Source organism: Ochotona curzoniae, unplaced genomic scaffold (assembly GCF_017591425.1).
Source record: "Ochotona curzoniae isolate NIBS_2020 unplaced genomic scaffold, NIBS_Ocur_1.0 contig_64, whole genome shotgun sequence".
Lineage (NCBI taxonomy): Eukaryota > Metazoa > Chordata > Mammalia > Lagomorpha > Ochotonidae > Ochotona > Ochotona curzoniae.
Window position 1 is genome coordinate 9,609,417 of NW_024466502.1, and position 21,634 is coordinate 9,631,050.

A 21,634-nucleotide genomic window follows, 5' to 3' on the forward strand; every position below is an offset into this window, starting at 1 on the left:
AGCGAGATCTTCTGTCTCTTGGTTCACTCCCCAAATAGCTGCAACATCTGGACTACGCTGGTTCAATGCCAGGAGTTTCTTTTGGCTCACCCACATGGGTACAAGGGCCCAAGGACTTGGGCCATCTTCCATTGCTTTCCCAGGCACATTAACAAAAAGCAGGACTGGAAGTGCAGCAGCTTGGACTCCAACTGGCACCCATATGGCACCACAGGCAGCAGCTTTAGCCACTACGCCACAGCATCAATCCCCACTTCTTTATTAAACCACAATTCACCCCAAATGAGGAAAGAAGAGGAAAATTCAGCATCAATTCATGCTCCATAATCCTTTTGACCGATATGTTCCTATGTATGTTCTGTGGAATGTTATTGGAGTTTTAATTGATACTATGAGAAGAAGTCGAGAAACAAATGTTAAAAGCAGGGGGAGTGTTGCTTGGTGTGATACATTGAGCAGGTTCTCCCGAAAGAATGACTCAAAGCCTTTTTTATGGACTTTGTTTTTGTTGGGAAGTTCAGCTTCTCCTTCTGAAGGTTCAGTAATTGGTTTTGATGAAATAAACTGGCGAAAGACATGAGCAGAAGGCATGTGGCCCAAATGCCACAGGCCTGATGTATGAGGCTTAGGAACCTTCTAGGGGAGGGGAGATGTGGGCAATTTTTAAGGAAGAGTGAATGATTTTTAGAGCAGCTTGATGGGCATGGAAAGCAGACAACGGCCGGGGACTATGTGCCACGTGTTCCAGGTGTGGTCTTCCTCTGTCATCCAAATTCAGTCTTCCTTTGGTTGATGAAATGTCCCTGAGAAAATTGAAGTCGATTGTCTTGCTCCTGAGTTAAGGTATTTTGGGGTATCCTTTTCTGAACTCCAGAACATTTTAAAAAGGTCTTTATTAGCAACGTTTCTCTAAACTGACTGAGGCACTCTTGTTTCTCTAGAAGCTTCCAAGGACCATTGTCCCACAAAACACTCGGAGAAGCACTCCTCTAGCCCATCCCAGATTCAGCCCGTCTTACTGCTCCTCCCACACTGTGTATGCAGGAGCAGCTCCTGGGATTGCTGGTTAGTAACCCCAGCAGTTGTTCCACTGCAGCGGCCACCTCCTTCCCCCTGGCCAGGAACAGTGACTGAAGCGGGGCCAGATCACCTACCCTGAAGGGCTGAGCCCATGCGCTAGATGTGAGATGTGGCAGGCCACAGATCAGCCTGAAATACAGCAAAGGCCCAGGCTTGGTCTGCGGCTTGAACACAGCACAGCTTGAGTGCCTTATCTTGCACCTGCCTTGTCCCACGTGTGACTTAGAATTCACTCTGCTCATTGCAAGTCAGGAAAAAGCCACACCCTGTCCTATACTGTCTCCTACCCAGGAGTTGAAGAGGAAGGAGGAAGTGATGTGTGTGTTAGAGGACCCTCAATCCACACAACCATCAAGAGCAAGAAGGGAGGGTCTTCCTTATGGAAGAAGCAAGAACAATAGTGACAGCAGTTCCCTGAAGCCTTTGGCAATTTGACTTTACCTGGAATGTGATCCCACTGGTTGAGACAAGGTGGTGGCATTTCCAGATATGCTGGTGGTAGTCACCTGGACCTGGCCTAGTTGCTTTCTGTGCTTTGCAAAGGGGAAACCACAGTAAAGGAAATGAGCCTGAAATGCCAGGCCCTGTAATTGGGACAGCACCACCACTGAAACCATTGCCCAAACCCAGAGAGAAGCTGGGAAGCCAATGGGGTGGCACCCTTGGACATAGATATTGTCCAAAGCTCTATTATGCTTAATAGACACTGGGGTGCCACCAAGTAAGGATGCCCGAGGACAGCCCTGGGCAAAACTATGTTCTAGGTGCAATTAAGCCATCAGCTCAGGGGTGCTACAGGCTTTGAACACCCTCCTTGCCAAAACAGACCAGTGTGTGTACATGTTAACTGGAACCTGTTATCAGATCTGTCCCAGGTGCCGGCATCTTACCCTCATTGTTGCTCTTGATCTGCCTGTCAATCCTGTCAGCTGGCAAGAGGGGTTGGTTTCATGTGAAGAAACCAGATCCGGAGAAAGGCAGAACATTGCCCAAGGTCACACAGGAAGTTGGGGGGCTGGCATTCTCATGGATACTTGATTGACCTGGCATCACTGCCCGCTCAGGAGAGGTGGGTGTTCCCTGGTGGCACACCTGCTGAGGACAACCCAGGGAGGTGGAGATGGACAGAAGCAGGCATTCTAGGCAGAATTAACAACTTCTGAATATTCCTGTGTTGAAGCCCCAGCTCCCAGTAGCACCCTAACATATGATTGTATTCTAAGACTATCTTCACAGAGAAAACTGTTCACCTAAGCGTGATGGATCCCAACCCACACAGACCCACACACGGGGAAGACAACAGGATGACACAGGATCCAATGGTATCTACAGGAATAGGCCTAGAATGAGCCCTTCCCACATGGCCCTCAGGACAGCCCAGCAGGCACCTCTACCTTGGATGTGTGACCTCTAGCACGGTGAGACAACAGCTTTCTGTCACTTGAGCCACCCAATCAGTAGTGCTTTGTTGTGACAGCCGAAGGGGACCAGCATGACCACGTTCCCAGTGTGAGGGCAGCCAGCTCCAGCTTCCCCAGGCATGTGTGGGGAGATTCAGAGGGATAAACACTTGAACAGATATGTCACTCATCCAGGACAGACGGGAGGACAGTAAGTCTTTGGAGGAACTAACTCTTGCTCTGAAACCAAGATTGGGCAATAACTCCCGGCATGGGCCTGGACAGTCTTGCTTGACTGGTTCCAAACAACGTATTCCCAACAGTGGAGCAGTGGAGGCACAGGTGTCCACTGAGGCCTGGTAAGCCACACTCTGCTTTGCCAGAGGGGAAGTGACCGGCAGTGAAGGCCACATGGCCTTTTTCCCTGTTGCCACCACTGAAGGTGGTTCTGGGGCCATGCTGCTACTCACTGATTAGCCTGGAAGTTGTGCTGTGGGTAAGGAGCCAAGGCGGCTTGGGTGCTAATCAAGTGGATAGAAATGGATGCCATTACCATCTTGGAGCTTCAGCTTTGACGTTTGTAAATGACTAAAAAAAAAAGCCCTATTGCTCAAGATTCACAAGGGTTTTCTCTCAAATCACTTACTATTTTTATGCCTGTATATATTCTCCCAAAAGGGTGAATAAAGGTGTGCAATAAAGATATTCTCAGGGCCCGGCGGCATGGCATAGTGGCTAAGATCCTCGCCTCGGACGCGCCGGGATCCCATACGGGCGCCAGTTCTAATCCGGCGGCTCCACTTCCCATCCAGCTCCATGCTTGTGGCCTGGGAAAGCAGTGGAGGACAGCCCAATGCTTTGGGACCCTGCACCTGTGTGGGAGACCTAGAGGAGGTTCCTGGTTCCTGGGTTCGGATTGGCGCAGAACCGGCCTTTGTGCTCATTTGGGGAATGAATCATCGGATGGAGGATCTTCCTCTCTGTCTCCTCCTCTCTGTATATCTGACTTTGTAGTAAAAATAAATAAATCTGTTTTTTTTTTAAAAAAAAGGTATTCTCAGTAAAATCATCCATGCAAGCATAAAATAATAGGACTTAAAAGAGGGAGACATGATCACATAATACACAAATCAAAATGGACCAAGTCTAAAATTGAGCTCTTAGCATCCTGGCAGCCAAGGGGGAAAATGGAACGTTTCCAATAGTAGAGAAAAAAAAAAAACAACTTTGAAGTTTAAGACATTGTACTCTTTTTTTTAAAAAAATATTTTTATTGGAAAGGCAAATTTTATAAGAGAGAAAGAGAAATAGAAAGCTCTTCAATCTACTGTTCACTCCCCAAATGGCCACAATAGCCAGAGTTGAGCTCTGATCCGAAGCCAGGAGTCAGGAGCTTCTTCCAAGTTTCCCATGTGGGTGCAGGGTCCCAATGCTTTCCTAGGTCATAAGCAGGGAGCTGGATGGGAAGTAGAACAGCCGGGACACAAGCCAGTGCCCATATGGGATCCTGGCATTTGTAAGATGAGGATTTTAGTCACTGGGCCATCACACTGGACCTGCACTATAACTTTTTTAAAGATAACTAGGGCCCAGCACGGTGGCCTAGTGCTTAAAGCCCTCGCCTTGAACATGCTGCAATCCCATATGGGCAAGGGTTCTAATCCTGGCACCCCTGCTTCCCATCCAGCTCCCTGCTTGTGGCCTAGGGAAGCAGTCAAGAACAGCCCAAAAGCCTTGGAACCCTGCACTGTGTGAGACTCAGAAAATGCTCCTGGCTTCGGATCAGCTCAGCTCCGACTATTGCAATCACTTGGAGAGTGAATCATCAGATGGAAGATCTTCCTCTCTGTCTCTCCTTTCTGTATGTCTGACTTGGCAATAAAAACAAATCATTTTTAAAAAATAAAAAATAAGGTAAGTTAACATAATATTTGAAATGATAACCTCATTTCATTAAGTGCATTCCAAATATAAAGAAAAATATAAATCCTGCCAAGGTCTCTACTAAAACTTCATGGATGTTTTAGATTTCCTAGACTTTTGTCTCAGAATAGATAATTTTTTTTTGCTATAATCTCTTGCAACTTCCAATCTCATGGCAAAGTCCCAAGTATTTGGACCTTTCCCAGCTACTTTCCAGGTGTATGATCAGAAGGCTGTATTAGAAGCAAAGGAGCTGAGCTCAAACCTTGCTAGGATATGGGGAATATTGGTATTTCAGGCAGTGACTTAACCCACATCACCACAACACTGTCCCAGGCATTGATATCTGTTAATCCTCATGGTTCTCCCTTCTCCCATCCCTTCCATATAATAACTGTCAATGTCTAAATGGACTTCCTTCCAGCATTTTCTATGTGTTTTGAGTCTCTGTCCCTTGACCCACATATCCCAGCTTGCCTCAACTGTAGAAGTTTATGCTCCAGGTTAACACCTAGAATTACCAGCTCTTCAACTCCTCCCAGATTCAGGGCTCATTCTCCTTAAAATAAAAATTGAGCAGTCTGCCCCTGCTGCCACCTTCCCTCTTCCTGCCTGGCTGATCTTCCAGGCAGCAGCTGTCTCCAGGGGAGTGAGGCTGTGGACAACTTGCCCTTGGACAATATCCATTCTAGCATGGCCTCTAATTTGTAAATGGAAAGAGGCCCCTGAGAGCTAGTGAGAACCTTCATTCCAAGCTACTGTCGGGGAATTTACCCCATCTTCCTATTTCCTCCGTGAATATTTCCCTGGACATGGGGTGGCTTTGAGAAAAGCTGAGTGGCCTCCTCATCATCCCATGCTCCCCTCAAAAAAGTGTCCTGCACCTCTCTGAACCCCTTTGTTCTTTTTCAGGTCACTGAAATTCTACCAACCCCATTTTCACACAAGGGAAACACATTATTCGTACACCTTGTTCCAAGACAATTCAGTGGTGCTGTGATCTGTTTTCTTCCAGCTCACGTGTGACACGAATTGCACCAAGAAGAGCAAACTTGTGGTGGAGAGTCTGAGAAGTCATTCCTGCACATCCCCTGTGCAGGTTCTTCCAGGAGAGTATGGCCCCTCTCCAGGATTCAGTGTGGTGAGAGATGCCAAGGACCCTGCCCAGTTCTCCTTCTGCCCTTCTTGGAGGCCCAGGACTTCCCATCCCTTCCCTCAGTCTCTTCCCTTTCCTTTACATGGGACAAGAGTGCTGCTCTCCTCCACCCTGAGTTGTCCCCAGAGCAGTTCGTCTTCCTGGGGCTATGTACTTCCCTGGGCACCCTGAACTCTTGGAGGCTGTTTCCCTGAGAGGAAGTGTGTGGCTTGGAGTGGTGGATGGTAGAGGATGGTAAGTGATCATGTGGCAGGCCACAGGGCCCTGCGTTTTCCACAGGCTCTACCTGCACATCCAGCTCAGCTCCAGTTGGGATGGGCCAGCGCCCCTTACTGTCAGGAAGGAACCCAGGCTCCGTGCTTGTCTGCCCTGATCCGTCTTGGGAGATGGTTCAGTTCTTTCTGTCCTTCAAGGTCCTCAGACCTACTGCTCACTGGCAGAAAATCCTTTTGCAGAACTGCTGGAGGATGTCCTAACCATCATGCTTCTGCCAGCTCAGGGCAGTCACAAGTGATTCCCCAGGCTCTAGACACTGGTTCCTGCCATGCACCCAAAGGGCTCTGGGCAAGCCTTCCCAAGCTCAGTCCTCAGTTCTCACCTAGCCCCATCAGCAGCACCACCTGATCCAAGTGCGTGCTCATTCTGGCTGTGCTGGCTTCCTTTCCTGCTTTCTCTTCCCTCATTGGTCCTTCCCTCACAGGGGACTTCGGTGTCTTCCAATGTCCCTTTCAAGAATGCCCTAGGTTCAGCATGTGGCTTCTTTTGTTTGCCTTCTTTCCCATCTTAGTGGTCTTGGTTGATTTCATCTGCAGGCTGAGCACTACTTCTAACAAGTGTGTGCGGACTGTGTCATCCTGTCCATGCTGACCATACAATAAATTCCATCAGTTCTGGGTGGATCGTGTAACTCCTCAGCTATGTGCTGAGTATATGGTTACGTCTACTGTATGAGAATTAAGATGACCTCCGTTATCTATGTGATGATTTCCACCAATCATATGTCAGCCGTATGACTGATTAACTGGGTGAGGGTGATCTGATGACCCTTGTCATCTATATGCATCATCCCTACACTGACTGTGTGATGATTCCACCAACTGCATGCTCACTGCGTGACATGTTCTGTCATCTTCATGCTTCATCTATGTGCTGGCTCCTGTCATCTGCATGATGTCTTCCAAATTTATGTCTGTCTCTCTGAACTCCACACTCTTGAAGCTGTCTGCCTACTTGACAATCCTACCTAGAAATGGATTAGAGACTCCACATATATCAACACAGCATGTGGTCCTCACCTAAAGCCATTCTCAGCCCAGCTGATGGCATTGCCATAGAAATATGAGGTAAAATGTAGACTTTATATGCACAGCTATGGTTTGATTTGCCCAGGATCCAGCAGGATCTGCTGAAAGTCATTAGTTTTCCAGAGAGCTTTAAATCCCATAGGACTGTGGTTCCAATGCCAGCTCAGCCACTTACTTGCCAAGCTCCAACGGGGTACAAGATTCCAGTGGGGTACATAAAGGGCCTGACATACAGTACATCCCTTGGCAAAGGTCACGTTTGTGCCATTCCGGGACTTCCTGAGGGTGCAGTTTCACGAACATCCCAAGAACCCATGGAATTTGTCCTTCCTGTGGCCAGCCAGCTCTTTACTGTCACTTCAGCCTGCCCTGCTCTTTCAGAGTTCTGCTCCTTGGCATGTGACGTGGCCCCTGGCCTGGCACCATCACAGCCCTCATCATGGGCTAATCTGGATGCTGGTGAACTGTTACTTCCTTAGGGTGTGACCTCTGTTCCCCCTAACCCTCCCACAGCAAGTAGGTCCAGAGTCTGTGTGTGTAATTGTCAAAGTGTTTGGCCAAATTGGAGCTGTCATGAATGACCCTTTAGGCTCCAGACCTGGGTTACAAATTGGGCAGCCAATGAAGTATGAGAATTTGAAAATAGAGGGACAGCTGGATGGGAAGTAGGGCCGCTGGGATCAGAACCGACCACCCTATAGGATCCTGGCACATGCAAAGTGAGCACTTTAGCCGCTAGGCTACCATTCTGGGTCCCAAAGTCAATTCTGTAAGGAAAAAGTTACCTTTAATGAAACTTAACTTTTACCATTACAGATCCTTAGAGGAAAGGAATTTAAGTTGCCTGGATTACCCATTATCCTTCTGCTCTCTATCCCTTTCTCTGTCTCTCTCTTTCTCTCACACACATATACACATACCTCCTTCACTTAGATGAATGGTAGCACATAGACCATTCTGTGTAGTATTCTATTGGAACACTTGTCTACAGTGGATGACACATGTGACTTTGGACCTGAAACTTGCTTTTGTTCCTTTAGCACAGTGCTTTAGCTGACTGTGGAGACACCTGTCAGAGCAATAAACAGAGCCCATCTTAATGATCAACGGGCATCAGTGTATGCAGTGGCCTTGCACAACTGTTGCCTTTTGGTTTCAGGAATCTTGGGCACTAAAGGATACTGATGAGCACTGAGTCACTGGACTGTTGGTGCAGCCCCATTTATAGCCCTGTCACACACACCTGTGTGCCCTTGTAAAGAAGGGATGGTTTCTGCTGATGTAGGAGATGAGTCACCCTTTTGCCTTGGGTGGAAGTCTCTGTTAAATAAGAATAGCACCCGTTCCACGTGCCAGAGCATGTGAGCAGAGATACCTGGTGTCCTTTCACTGTCACCTCCCCATCACGCAGTGCGTGGGGTTTCTTTAGGGTTACAAATGCCAAAACACCCAGCCCCCGCTGAAGCTGCTTCCTGTAGCTATGGAATAGACAGACTGATGCAGAATTTTGAATTTTTACAAAGACATTTAGGTTGATCTCTAGAGTCATTTTCTTTAGACAGAGAGGCATGTGTGTTTATGAACTAAGTGATTTTGATCACAGGAACCTACATCTTTGAGTATCACACAAGCTACACATTGATTTTGAGCTGGAAACAATGTTCCCAGCAGGGCACACTGGCAGCATTGGAGGGCATTTGTTTGTTGTTACCCAGGAGGCCAGCAGCAGGACCAGGCCCAGAAGCCTGGTCCAGGTGCTCCGTGCTCATGGTGTGGTCTACAGGCCAGCACCCCAAGCAGATGAGCATCCAGGGCTGACCGGATGGGAGGGCACACAGCTATTTCATAATAGATATTCTCCAAGTATTTTGAAAAAAAAAACTGCACCAAGAAATTTTTGTACCAAATAAACGCATCCTCTAATTCCATTTTCCGTGCCCTTTTTGAAGAATGTTCCTGTGCTGGATTAATGGGAGAGAGAAGAGGGAAGATGCCTTCCTTCACGTGGGAAAAATACCACACAGCTTCCAAATCAGTTACACCTGGAAGGAGAGACATTAAAAGGCCTTGAGCCTGTTCTCCCCCCAAGTATTCTTTCCTACTATCCGCAATGGAAAACCGCCTTCAAATGTCTTCTCTTTTCCTGTTGTAAATATAAATTTCACACAGTGAAGGGAGAGAGGTAGGGAGGAAGACAGGAAGCCTCCACTCCCCTCCCCAACATTAGGTCACAGAACTGGAAGTCCTGGAATCCTGTGGTCTCTGGAACCTTTGGGGTGGCTGGGAAGCAGTGGCAGCCAGAGCCAAGCAGCCCTAGAGGGGCATTCAGCCTCAGCATTACGTCACAACTCCCCAGCCAAAATGTTGACTTTCTCACTTGCACCTATAGCCACTTCTAGAACAGTAACTTGCCAGGCAGGCCAGCACCAAATGGGACCTGACCCCAAGCTGCTCCAGCCCCACCCCTACTCTTACCCACTTACTACCCTTGCCCCTTACCCACCCCTGACCTGCCCCCAAGGGACTCTGAGGCAGAGAGCCCAGGGCTGGCCTCCTGCAGCAAGGACACTCATTCTGTACTTGTGCCAGTCCCAGAACTGATCCAGCCCTGGCCCAAGGGTCTTGTGCAGGAGAGGGGGAAGGGCGACTTAAGCTCTGGGGGCTGCTGAAGAGCTGATAAGGAAAAAGCAGTTTTCACATTCCTGCATTAGTTCAGTTATCAGTGGCATTATCCCACACAGGCAGACTGTGAGGTGAATGTGGAAGGTGGTTGGAAAGAAAAGTCAGGCTGGGAGCAGAAAACAGGTAGGAATGGGAGCAAGCCACTCATGATGAATGCCCTTGAAAAGACATGCATTTGGCTTCTTAGTTACCAGGGAGAAAACCAACTCATGGAAGATCCTGGAACTAAGCTGGGAACTGCACTTCTTCTCAGGGTTGCAAAAGAGTTGGCATCCTCCACAATGGGCTGGCATGTGACAAAGTCTAGGGGCAGCCCATTAAGGGTGACTCAGTAAGAGCAGCTTTACTAAGGGCCTTGCAACCCAACCCTGGTACCTGCCTCTGCAGGAACAGTACAAACCAAGTAGACCCAAGCATGACCATCAGCCACATGTCAGGGCCCCAATCCAAACCTTTTGCCCCCAGCAGCCAGGGCTAGGCCAGGCCAAAGCCAGGAGGAGCCCAGAGTCTCATCCTGGTCTCCCACATGGGGAGTAGGGGTGTTGGGGATAGGGGGCTACAGGACCCAGATTCTTAAGGCAATATCTGCTGCCTTCCTGGATGCATGCTAGCAGGAAGCTGGATCAGAAGCAAAGGAACTGGGACTCAGATTGGGATGTAGGCATCCCAAGTGGCAGCTTAACTCCTGGGCCAGACACCTGCCCCTACTCACTTACTTTCTTCTTTTCCTTTCTTTTCTTTTCTTTTCTTTTCCTTTCTTTTCTTTTCTTTTCCTTTCTTTTCTTTTCTTTTCTTTTCTTTTCTTCCCTTTTCTTTTCCCTTCTCTTCTTTTCTTTTCTTTCCTTCTTTCCTTCTCAAGATTTATTTTTATTGGAAAGTCAGATATTCAGAGAGGAGGAGAGACAGAAAGATCTTCTGCACCTGCATGGAGACCCGAAAGCAGTTCCTGACACCTGGCTTCAGATCGGTGCAGCCCCGGCCATTCCTGGCACCTGGCTTCAGATCGGTGCAGCCCTGGCCATTGCGGAAACTTGGGGAGTGAATCATCAGATGGAAGATCTTCCTCGCTGTCTCTCCTCCTCTCTGTATATTTAACTTTGCAAGAAAAATAAATCTTAAAAAAAAAAACCCTGCTGTGACTGAATCTCCATTTATAGGCTGCCTCCTGGCTGTTTGGTTTGGGGTGAGGTGGGATACAGAATCAACAGAAGATTTCTCTAAGAGAGAGAGAGCGAAAGAAAGAAGGAAATATAAGCATTAATAAAAACAACAAGCAGCATGAAGGCATCATCTAAGCAAATGAGAGATTAACAGTGATGCCGGAGAGCTGCAGTACCAATGCCCTGGAAATGGGTGGATGACAGCAGCGGTGCCTAGGCAAGGCAGCCAGCTAGGAGCTCCCCACCTCTCTTCTCCTTCTCCCTCCCTCCTCCTCCATACTGGTCAGTGGAATTCAGGCTGTATTCAAGCAGCTTTTCCTCCCACTTGAAGTGGAGGAGATGAGATAGGACTAGGCCAGTTCCAGGAGCTCACAATAATCCTGTGTTTCTGAGCATTGAGGACCTTGAAATGTGTACTTGACTGATGCATTCTCAGGCAGAAGGGGCTCCAGGGATTCTAGCAAAGCTTCTTCTCACATTTAAACCAGACTGTGGCGAGCCCCCTGCCCACTGCTGACAGTCAAGCCAAGAGGAACAGCAAGTGAACTTAGCCCCAGGCCTAACCCAGAACCACTTCATTTGACACGAGACCATTGATTTCCTTAGACTCAAATCCCAGGGCCACCAGGATTAGAACTGGCATTCATATGGGATTCCGGCGCATGCAAGGTGAGGACTTTAGCTGCTAAGCCACTGCAGCAGGCGCCTCTAGTACTATTGCTTTGAGGTTAGCCATCACTTTTTTGAAATACTACAATTGTTTCCCAGCATGTCCCTACCTCCGCATTGCCTTTCTCTGCTTCATTCATTTATTTCTTTTAAAGGTTTATTTGAATTCTTCTTCTCTTTAATTTCTAGTGACTATTTTACAGATCCAATGTGAATTTCAGGTACAATCCTAAGAGCATAGTGATATTCCCCTCTTCCCTCCGGCTTGCACCCTGTTCTTTCTAAGGTGCAAATGGGGCCATGCCATGTCTCGATATTTTATACAACCTGGCTTCCTGTGAACAACTGCATGGCAGTGTGTGAAACCTCCAGTCATGCTCTTGACCTTGTCTCCTCTTCGCCCTTGTAACCTTGGCCTCACCCAAACTCTCCCTACTGCCGTGACATCGTCCACCCCCACGCTGTTCCCTGCCTGACCCTTGTGCCAGCGGCCTCCTTCCCACCGCCTTGCAGCTGGCTGCTTCTTCAGGACTTTGCTGAACTGCTGCTCATTGTCCCGAGTGCAGAATCCTGGGCCTGCGGTGGGCACTGCCCACCTGGGCCCTGAGGGCACCAGGACTTCACATCATGACACACAACACTGCAATTCTCTGTTTACTGCATCTTGAATAAATAGGGAACTTAGTTAAAAAAAAAAAAAAGAATGTGGGCAAGATTCTGAGCTGTCATCAAAGGCAATGAGTTTGTGACCTTGGATGTGACCTGCTTTTCTGTTCAGCCCTTCTATTTGAGAAGCACTCAGTTGCCTGGGCAAATAGTTAACATGCCTTATTGATGATGATCAGTAATGCACTGTCACTGTGTTCACATTTATTGATCACTTCAGGAAGGTATGATGCTGTGTTGAAGGCCGTCCATTTCATCTGGCCATGCTCTGTCCTTACCACCCTTTCTCAAGACAAACAAGGAAACCAGAAGAGGCAAACAGCTTGGATCGTAATGAAACAGAACCACCCACACTGGCACAGCCATGGGTTGACCAGAGGATCCCAGCATCAACCTCCCCACATTGTCCTCCCAGCTACAATCAGTATACACTGTCCACCCACTGTGGGCCACCTCCCGTGCTGTTTAGGGGACGACCCCGTGACAATGCTGTCAGTGTCGTTAGTGCCTGGCCCAGAACAATACAGCACCAGCAAGAGCCAGGTCAACCTAACAGACAGGTGTTTCAGAACAGGAGTGGGTACTGGACAGCAACCTGTGTAGAGTTAGTTCTGAGATCTACAGAGCACGGTTGTTCTGGGAGGAACCTGGAGACAGATGCCAGGAGGCCTTGCTGGAAGCCAATCAATGCAGTAAGAAGGCCATTACAGGACATATGCAAGGCTTGGGATTTATCCAGGGCCCAATGGGCATCTCCAGAAGGCTTCCTAATAGGGTTAGCAGCAGAGGGAGTCAGTCCAACTCTGAGCTCTGAAAAGTAACAAGAGGAGCAGAGCCAACAGGACTACAACCACTGTGGCATTTGCCATTTTACTCAGGTCATTTCCAGCAAGGATTTGGTAATGATGAGTGGCCACAGGAAAGCACAGTCATTCCGAAGGGAAAATGCCTTCTAATCTAGGTGTCTGTTATGTTCAAACTAACTGTTGTGTGTCGCCACTAGAGTTCTAGAAACATTTTCTCCTATAAACTGATTATCATGTGGGAAAAAAAGTATGAGAGGTCTTTGAAAGTTTGTGGGAAAATGTATTGGGGAAAAGCTCTGCATGGACTTCAAAAAATTTTTTGCTTCAAGATAGACCTATCTTTTAAATCCCTCTCACCATCAACTCTGTAAGCTCCCTCTTAGAGTTGCACTCTGTGTCCCAAGTTGAAATTTGGAGCCTGTGTTTTCTATTTGGAATGTGCTGCATTGCTCCATCAGGAGGCCTTGCATCCAGTCACTAGAATGCTCCAGCACAAGAAATGTAGCCAATCCATATTAAAGCAGAAGGACTCAAAGACTGGCAAAAACATATGGGAAGTGGAACAGTACCCCAAGCCTGAACCGGGTGCTTGTGTCCTAGAAAGGAGCAGCCAATCCTTGGTCATGCCAAGTGCCTCTGCACAGGCCTGTGGTGGCCAGTCATCACTCTCCCAATGCCGGCAGCCTCCTCCAAACCTCGTTGCTACATTAGAGGCTTGCCAAGTGCCTGATACTTGGAGGTGCTCTGGGAGCCTAGAGCCAAATTGTTTGTATCTCACCTTACGGTGTGATTGTGCAGGTGAAGTTTGCCTTAGTGAAGCTTGGAGGGCGTGTGTGCAGAAAGTGTCCACCATCGAGCCCTGGGAACTGGCTCCCTGGGTGTTGGCACCCTGGGTGTACTCACTCATAGGACAGAGGGGCAACTCCTGCCCATGAGGCAGACCTATGATCACATCTATGAAGCCAACTGCCATGGCACTCATGGTCCAGGTAGACTTACACACAACCATGGTTGTGGGTGCAACAATGGAGACGACACATGAAGGCATTTCAGAGAGTTCGCAGAGCATGCATAACACAGTTCAAAAAGCACATGGATTTCAGAAATATTTTGCACCAAAGTAAATGTATCTTGCCTTCCGTTTTCTAGAAAATGTTTGAAGTTTCCTCATACTTCCTCCTGAAGAAACTCTTTGGGTCCATGTGGCCTGGGGGACACTGCTGAGGACTGCTTCTCTGCCAGGAGCTCTGGCCCTCTGTCTTGCCAGCTGTATTTGGTGGCATATTTTGTGAACTCTGCTCCATCTTGTAGCCTGGGAAATGTGGGGTGATGACCAGATCTCTATCCCCTCAGGCTGTGGAAACTCTGCTGGTTTTCCCTTGTCTGATTTCCCATGCCTGGACACAGATGTCCCATGACCTATATCCTGGACCACTGCTGGTCCTGTGTGCTAAGGCCAAACCCGGAGCTCCCTAAACACCCAGGGACTAACTGGACACAGCAGGTGCACCCTCCATCAGGGGCCTGCCTGCTTCTGGTGATATACATCTGGTAAGAGACTCTTTTGAGGCAAGAAGCTGGAAGTCTGTCAATGCAAGATGCAGAGGCCAGGATGGTGCAGTTGCACCAAACATTCTGTGCAGGTGGTGCTAAATGCTCATCTCTCATGACATGTTGAGAAACACATTTTTAAAAAAGATTTATTTATTTTTATTGGAAAAGCAGATCTACAGAGAGAGAGACAGTAAGATCATCCATCTGCTGATTCACTCCCCAAGTGACCACAATGGCTGGAGCTGAGCTGATCCAAAGCCAAGAGCCAGGAGCCTCTTCTGGATCTCCTACATGGGTGCAGGGTCCCAGGCTTTGTGCAGGCTGCAAGCAGGGAAATGGAGCAACTGAAGTATTGGGGGTAGGATTCTCAGGTAAGGCACCAGATTACATCTGATTGGTGGATGATCAGAAAGGTGTGGATTTCTCAAGCTGTGGGGAAGGGGAAGCAGGAAATGGCTCAGGGTCCAAGGTGAGACGTTTGAATCACTCCTCACAAGTGGCTCAGTGGGCTAAGTCACCTGAGACATTGGCATCCCATATTGGAGCGCTGGTTTGAGTCCCAGCTGCTCTTCTCGCAATCCAGGTCCCTGATAAAAGCCCCTGGTGAAGGCACTGGAGGATAGGAAACTCAAATGGAGCTCTTGGCTCCTGACTTTGGTCTGTTCCAGCCCAGACCATCGAGGCCATTTGGGAAGTGAACCAGCCGGTGGAAAATCACTCTTTTTCTCTGTCACTCTGCCTTTCAAATAAGTAAAACAAGTCTTACAAACAAAAAGCAATGTTCATTACTTCCCTACATGCATTTTTCTCTTTTTTCCTGCCTCTATAACCATGCTTTTTTTTTTTTGGCATTTCATAAATCTTTATTTCTGCAAGAACACTGCCAGGTTTCTCCCTGATAATCAACCCCGCAACACCATGAGATTAACCAGTGAAATATTGCTTATCTTAATGCCACCATGGCAGGAAACAGAAACTTGGCTACATTTTAACACAATCTGAAAAAGGCACTGGAAATTACATACCATTTAATGGGAAATCTTTGATTTTTTTTCAAGTAAGGACATAAATAACCCAGACAGAAATCTAGGTGAAATGAAAAATTCTGACACACTGATAGTGTCTGGTATTCACACACACACACACCCCCTCACCAAGTATTTCACAGTACATCAAACATTCAAATTCCTTCCATGTCTAATGAAGGCTTGGAAAGGACTGAACTACTTTTTGGAACCTACTGGCAACTCCCAGTTAAAATTTGATTTCTATATTAGTTATTTGAGTTCATCTTGCAGAGAATATAACCATGCTTTATAAGAAGCATCAGTACACTCAGCCCAGCATTCTACAGACCTTACACAAGAGAAGAGCTTGTGTTTTGCATCTATCAAAGACACCTATGAGGTGTTCACGACACTTGGAGGTCAAAACTAAAAGCAGCCCAAGGTTTCCATTGCAGTAGAATGTTACACGATGGAACACTCTCCCACAATGGCAGTGAATCTGATAAATACAATATTGCCAACTGTGTTGACCTATGTTAGGCTGGGCTGAGCAGGGTCTGGCCTGAGGCACAGTGAGAGGAGTCCCTGATGGGTCATCCTGGCTTTATCTATGCAGAAATGTCTGCAGTGCCTTTCAGAAACCGCCCATCATGTCTCAGACCCTGGGCTACTAGGTCACTCGTTCGCCTTGGAGCGCAGCCAACTTCCATTTCCCACATCCAAAATGTATAAAAGCCCAGTGCTGTATACCCTAGGCAGCTGTCACCCCACCACACGGACGTGGTCCCGAGCTAGCTCCTGCTGAAGAGCAATCCATCAAAACCTTCCTCAAACCCTGGCTGTCTCTCCCTCTCTCCTTTCAAGAGGCATTTTCACCGTCCGGTTCTCTCGTGGGAGGTGCTTTCCCCCTCCCTCTCCTTTCTACGTTTACCTGGTCACTGTGCAAATAAAGCTTCTCTGCAACCAGTTCCCAGGGTTTTTGCTTGTTGTTGTTGTTGTTGTTTTCTATACAAAACTAAGGAAAGAACCCACTGAGCTTTTCTGGTAGCATGCTAACTGCTAAACGTCTGTCTATCAATGGATAATGTTAATAGGCTCACTTTGTTCCTGTAAACAGTGCTATGAAGATGCATGTGCAAGTTTTGGTTTTCAGTTCCTTTAAGATATATCTAGTGGCTGAATGTCTGGAGACAACACTGACTCCAGTGGCAGAAACAGACCTTCATGTCTTGTTCTTTGTCTTAGGAGCAAAGCAGCCTTTGTCAGGTCGAAGTTCTTTTTTCATTTATTGAGTGTTTTTAATAAGGAAAGGTATTGCATTCTGTCAAAGGCTTTCTTTGTGCCTAATGAAATTATAATAGGTCATGTCCTTTATTAATATGGCATACCAAGTTGATTTTCTTGAATTTAACAAGTTCGTTCTCTGTGGATAAATTCCAGCCAGTGTAAGATCTTCTTGTATGTCAGTAGACTCCGTGAGTAATTGTTGAAGAGATTTCTGTATTCATTTGGGATGTTGGCCTGCAACTGCAATTTGCTTTTCATGTGATGTGTTTGGTTTTTGACGTCAGGGAAATTCCAATCTCCTAGCATGAGTCGAGGTGTGTTCCCTCCTCTGCTGTTATTGGCATTAACATGTCTTTAAGTGTTTGATAGATTGTACGTATGAGGCTGTCTGCCATAGGCTTTCCTTTTGTGGACATTTTTTGTTACTAATTGAATTTTTATATTCATTATAATCTTTTGAGACTTTCAATTTCTTCTTGAGTCAATTTCAGCAGTTTGTGTCTTTGTAGAAATTTGCCTTCTCTATTGAGATAACTAAACTGGTTGGCATGCACCTGTTTATATTATTGCCATGTCGTCCTTTTCATTGTTATAAAGTCATCAATGAAGCCCCTCCTTTAGTCTTCACGTCAGTAACTCAAGTCTTTCTCAGCTCTCTGGGCATCTGTTGCTACCTCTCTCTCTCTCTTTTTTTTTAAAGATTTATTTTATTTTTATTGGAAAGTGAGATATGCAAAGAGGAGGAGAGACAAAGAAAAATCTTCCGTCTGTTGATTCACTCCCCAAGTGGCTGCATCAGCTGGAGCTACACTGATCCCAAGCCAGGAACCAGGAGATCTTCCAGGTCTCCCACAGGGGAGCAGGGTCCCAAGGCTTTGGGTCATCCTTGACTGCTTCACCAGGCCACAAGCAGGGAGCTGGATGAGAAGTGGGGCTGCCAGAGTTAGAACCGGTGCCCATATGGGATCCCAGCACATGCAAGGGGAGGACTTAAGCTGCTAGGCTACTGCTCCTGGCCCACTACCCCTGATTTTATCTTATAGGTTTCTGAAACTTGGTCTATATTTTTTCCATCTTTTCTTTGTCTCAAACCAGAGAATCACTATTAGTCCAGCCTCGAATTTATGGAGATTCTTCATCTTCTCAAATATATGAAATCGACTATTGGCCCCATCTAGGGAATATTTCATTTCATTATCATTTATTTTCAATTATGAAATTTGTTTTCTTTTTTTAAAAAAATACTTATTTTTATTGAAAAGGCAGATCAGATTTATGCAGATAAGGAGAGATAGAGAGGATGATCTCTATCTGCTGGTTCATTCCCCAAACAGCCACCGTGGTTGAAGCTGAGGCAATCTGAAGTCAGGAGCCAGGAGCTTCTTCTGGGTCTCCCACACGGTGCAGGGTCCCAAGGCTTTGAGCCGACCTCTAATGCTTTCCCAGGACACAAACTGGTGCCCATATGGGTTGCTAGTGTCACAGTTGGTAGCTTTACCTACTATGCCACAACTCTGGCCCCCACATTTGAAATTTTAAAGTCTGCTCCTCAATAGCTTATGGATAAAGAAAGAAGTCATAAGGGGAATCTGAAAATAGTTAGGAACAATGCCAAGAAAAGTAATTAATAATAAAAATGGCGGGTGTAAGCCACAAGGATAATTGGTCTAGAGGTTTAAGTTGGGATGCCTAAGTTTAGTGCTGGCTGTGCCTCTCATTCCATTTTTCTGCTAATACATACCCTGTGAGGCAGCAGATCATGGTTGAACACCTGCTGCCTATGTGGGAGACGTAAGTGAAGTATCCGGCTCCTGGCTTCAGCCAGCCACTGTGGATACTTGGTGACTAACCCAGGAGATGGGAGTGACCCCTCATGAACAAACAAACACAGTTTTAAACGTTAAGAAGAAACTTGTAGGGTTTAGCTAAAGCAACACTTGGAGACTAGTTTGTGTCTTGAAATGCTTAGTCTTCAACTCTGAGTCTGCTCAAAGAAAAATAAGAGGAAATAAAATAGCAGAAGTTAGAAAATAACTGAATTTCTATGGCTGTCTTTTTTTTTTTTAATTTATTTTTATTTGAGAGGAAGAATTTACAAAGAACAAAGGAGAGTCAGAGAGAGAGCTCGTCTGTTCACTGGTTCACTCCCCAAATGGCTGCAATGGCCAGAGCTGAGTCAGTCCATAGCCAGGAACCAGGAGCTTCTTTTTGGGTCTCCCACGTGTGTGCAAGGGCCTTCTATGACTGTCTTTAAAAAAAAAATCAAACATGGAAAAAATAATGATCTTACAAAGCTAAGTGATATATTCATAGCATTTATACTTGCTAGGATAAGGCAAAATGTTTCATTCATTTTCTTTCTTCCTTTCTCTCTCTCTCTTTAAGATTTATTTACCATTATTGGAAAAGCAGACCAGATTTACAGAAAGAAGAAGAGACAGGGAGAAAGACCTCCATCCACTGGTTCACCCATTCCAATGACTGCAATGGCTGGAATTGAGCTGATCTGAAACCAGGAGTCTCCCATGCAGGTGCAGGACCCCTTGACTGCTTTCCCAGGCCACAAGCAGGAAGCTGGATGGGAAGCAGGGGCACTGGGACACAAACCAGCGCCCAAATGGGATCCCGGCACTTGCAAGATGAGGATTTATTTAGCTGTTGAGCCATCGTGCCAGGTCCTCATTATTTCTCAAAAACAGCAGCTGGGAGCTTAATCCAGCTCTCTCCTGTGAGTCGTGGGCCCCACCTGCTGCATCCCAGGGTGTGCATTAGCAGGAATCTTGCAGCAGAAGCAGAGTCAGGATTTGAATCCTGATATAGGATGCAGGGAGGAGCAGCCTAACGACTGTGCCCAGTGTCTGTCCCTGAAGTTTTAACTCCATTTCCTCAGAAGTTCTGCAGTAGCTTCACACAGTTCCAGACCCTGACACTTACAAAGTAATACCCACTCCGGTTGTCCATGGCCATCCTCTTGTCTGGGCTATGCATCCTGGGTTTTCTCGGCCCGCCTGTACCCAGTCTCCTTCCCCTGATCTCTGCCTGGTCAGGGTCCAAGAGTCACAGAGATTATCTGCAAAAGCCCAACAAACCCTCATCTACCCGTTTACACGGCTCTGCATTCGGATGCCATCCATGATCAGAAATCCTTTGTCACAGCACACTTGGAAGCATCTTTCCTGAGTCACCAGTGGTACTTCAGCAACAGTTTGCTTCTTAGATTTGGGGAATGTAGCTGGTGGAAGAACAACAGCAGAAGTTCAATTCCTCTGAAAACAGTGGCTCAACTTGCTTTAGATTCTGTACTTGTGTTTCCAGACAGGCCATTCAATGATTAACCCTTTTTTAAAACTATATAGCACTTGTAATATGCCTCATAGGAAGCAAATATGTCTCCTTCTTGCACAAGCCTAAATTACACTGTGTCCCGTTTGCGGAAAGGAGGAAACAAGGATTAAAGAGAGAAAGTTGCTAGCCACAGTTCCCTGCATCCCCTTCCATTAGGTGAAGTGGGGTTTCTGTTTTCCTCTTGCCAGAGTATCTCGGGCCCGGTGTGCTAGTGTAATGGTTAAGGTCCAAGCCTTGAACACGCTGGGATCCCATATGGGCATCGGTTCTCATCCCAGCAGCTCCACTTCCCATCCAGCTCCCTGCTTGTGGCCTGGGAAAGCAGTTGAGGATGGCCCAAAGCCTTAGGACCCTCCACCCGCATGGGAGACCTGGAAAGAAGTTCCTGGCTCCTGGCTTCGGATCAGCGCAGCACCGGCCATTGCAGTCACTTGGAGAGTGATTCATTGGACGGAAGATTTTTCTCTTTGTCTCTCCTCCTCTCTGTATATCTGCCTTTCCAATAAAATAAATAAATCTTTAATAAATAAATAAACAGTATCTTGCTGAGGTTAAGGGTGTCTGTGGACTCCTGAAGACGGCAGCCTCCCTTCCTCAGCTAGGGTCACAGGTTAACTACTGAGTTCCATGTAGCCTGAGTTTAAGGCCAGGTGGGACACCCAGGAAGGTAACCTGCAGGAAGGACTGCCTGTCCTGCAGGAGGAGGGGCGAGAAGGAGGACAGCGCAAGCAATACAGCCGCGTCTGCCAGGAGGGGTCCCACCCAGGGGAGGCGCCGCTCGCTCCCAGCAGGGCCTCCCAAGCCCCTGACACTATCCTCACATGCACGTGCTTTCTTACATTGTTTGTTTATTTTATGTTCAGCACACTTCATCTCTTTCATATGCTGCGAGTGAGAGGGAAAGTATTTCTGGAAGGCCATTTGGCGGTAGATACAAAGCGCGGTTTAAATTGTTTTCCTAGACTTTGACCAGGAAAATCCAACTTCTAGGAATTGATACTGGAGAAGTTATAGGAAAGAAGCGCAGTTATCTCTATGCCCGGATATTTATTGTGGTGTAATTATGGTAACCCCAGACCAGGGACTCACTGCAAGGTCTGACTAAAAGGAAATAGATGGAAGTCGGTATCTAGCTAAAATGAGATTCTTACAGCAGTTTGGTTTCTCTTGTTTTTGTTTTTTAAGAAAGGATGTTAAAACTACTTACTGACATGAAGGGAAATGTTAAAGGTAAGATTGAAGAAGTTATGAAACAACATGTATCATCCTAGCTAACCTGCTAAGGTTAAAAAGTCAACAAAGAAGTCTAATAAAGTATTAATTTAAGATATCACTTTTTTTTTTCAGAACTTTCCCAAAAAGTTTGGAATGAAAACATATTGCTTCTGCTGATGCCGGAATGCTGTTACCTGAGGAAGGTTAGCTTTTCTAGCCTTTGGGTTTAGAGCAACCATTTACACAGTGATAAAGGCGATTTCCCAATGCACTTTTCCTATGCATGCAGCAAACACCTGGATCCAGCGTGGTAGCCTAGTGGCTAAAGTCCTCCCCTTACACTTGTTGGGAACCCATATAGATGCCAGATCTAATCCCAG